Here is a 2,549-nt window from a genome sequence, read left to right on the forward strand (position 1 = left end):
TTTGAGATTTCTTTAAACCTATAGTTTCCGCTCCACAATTTTTATATAATTTAGTTTGCAAAAGAATGGATTAGATGTAATACTTTCTGTAATCTGGTGTTGCTGAGTACAACTCCTAGTGTGGTTCAACACATTCCCCAACACTGACATTCTTTATTTCTAGTGAACCAGTAGCAGGATTCTAGGCTTGAAGAGACTCAGAGACAGTCCTCTCACCAGACTACAGGTGAAGCACAGGAGCGGGGTGGGGACACACAATGATGTCTTTCTCTTCAGTCTTGGCAGCTGCTGATACTCTTTGCCTAGATCCACTAGTTTCTTGTAGGCTGTGGAATATTGTAACTCTTTAAAAAATTGAAATCTTGCTTGGATATATGATATATATGTTTGTGTGTATGTTTGCATACGCATATGTATGTTGTTGGCTGTTTTTTAGTCTTTTGACATTTTTTACATTTTTGGGGGGCCTGCCGCACAGCTCCCAAATAAATCCACACATGGAGTCTTACTCTTTCTTAGGAATGCCTGGCCTTAGCTTCATTTGTTTCTAGCCAACTTTTCTTTCTTTAAAAAAAAAAAAATCTATTTATTTTTTTATTTTATATGCATTGGTGTTTTGCCATGGGTGTCAGTTCCCCTGAAACTGGAGTTACAGACAGTTGTGAGCTGCCATGTGGATGATGACAATTGAGCCCGGGTCCTTTGGAAGAGCAGTCAATGTTCTTAAGCACTGAGTCATCTCTCCAACCTAGCCAGTTTTCCTTAAGTTAAATTATTCCATCTACCTTTTGCCTCTGGGCTTTTACCTTTCTCTGTTTCTATATACATTTTTTTTCCTTCTTACTGTATGGCTGTGTAGCTGGGTGGCTGACCCCTGACATCCTCCTCTCCTTGTTCTCTTGCTCCTCCTTTCCCAGATTTCTCCTTCTATTTATTCTCCACCTGCCAGCCCTGCCTATCTTTCTCCTGCCTCGCTATTGGCTGTTCAGCTCTTTATTAGACCATCAGGTGTTTTACACAGGCACAGTAACACAGCTTCACAGAGTTAAACAAGTGCAACAGAAAAGAATGTGGCACATCTTTGCATCATTAAAGCAAATGTTCCACAGCATAAACAAATGTAACACATCTTAAATTGATATTCCACAACAGTGTATGTGTACCTGTAGAGGCCAGAGGTCAATGTTGGATATCTTCTTTGTTTTTGGAGACGGAGTGTGTCACTGAATCTCAAACTTGCTGATTTGGCTAGGTTGATTGTTCAGCAAGCCTCAGGGGTCCACCTGCCTCTGCATTCTCAGTGCTGGGGTTGCAGGCACATGTGACCATGTGGGTGTTTTGGATCTGAACTCAGGTCCTCATACTTACGTGCCAAGTACTTTACTGACTGAGACATCTCCTACATTCTAGGAATATATGACTCTATGTTAATACGTTCATTTACTAGCTGAGAGTTTCTACCAAAAGACACTTCTTATCTGTTATTCTATTAATCAGTGTTTAAATTTTGAAAGGAAAGCCACAGTAAATCAAGATTATTTTTGTTTTCAAAATAATGAATATTCTCCATCATCCTCCACCAATTATTTTAATTATTGTTGATCCGTGTATATACATATCTGTTCAACATGTTTGATATTTCATGACATTCTGGCCACCATTACACATGGCATATTATATGTGCATGTGGTTGTATGCACATACATGTGCAGGCAGGTGCATGTTCATGTATGTGTTGAGACCAGAAGTAGTCATCAGGTGTCCTTCCTCAGTCACCTCTTTTTCTTTCTTTCTTTCTTTCTTTCTTTCTTTCTTTCTTTCTTTCTTTCTTTCTTTCTTCCTTCCTTCCTTCCTTCCTTCCTTTCTTTTTCCTTCCTTTCTTCCTTTCTCTCTCTCGCTCCTTCCTTCTTTTCTTTCCTTCCTTCTTTATTTCCTTCTTTCCCTCCTTCCTTTCTCTTTCTTTCTTCCCCTCCCTCTTTCCCCTTCTTTCTTTCTTTCTTTCTTTCTTTCTTTCTTTCTTTCTTTCTTTCTTTCTTTCTTTCTTTCTTTCTTTCTTTCTTTCTTTGAGACAAGGGTCCCTCAATGAACCTAAAGCCCCTGTGTTCAATTAGATTGTCCAAGTATCTTCCTGTCTCCACTCTCCCAGGGCTGGGGTTATAGGTACCCACGCTACACTGTGCATTTTACATGGATTCTGGAAATCCAATCTCAGGTCCCCTGCTTATGTGGGAAGCACTTCACGAATCCATCTCCCCAGTCTCTGTATCCATCTTTCTGTCTCTTTCACTGGCATGTGGATCCTTTTGGTGTGACCGTAGCATGTCTCTTGTAGCTTTGTTATTGTCTGAAATGTCAACATTTGAAGCTTACCTTATGTATTTCTTGCTTTACACCTAGAATCTGCCATTTCTTCTTCAGGAATCAATCTTTAGTTCTTTGAATGGGAAATGCTATTTTAAAACAACTTTCTAGACACAAAGTATATTCATATTTACTCTGTTGATCATTGTTTCTAAGCTGCCAGTGCAGAGAGTTAGAAAATATCTCTC

This window comes from Onychomys torridus, chromosome 11 (assembly GCF_903995425.1).
Source record: "Onychomys torridus chromosome 11, mOncTor1.1, whole genome shotgun sequence".
Classification (NCBI taxonomy): Eukaryota; Metazoa; Chordata; class Mammalia; order Rodentia; family Cricetidae; genus Onychomys; species Onychomys torridus.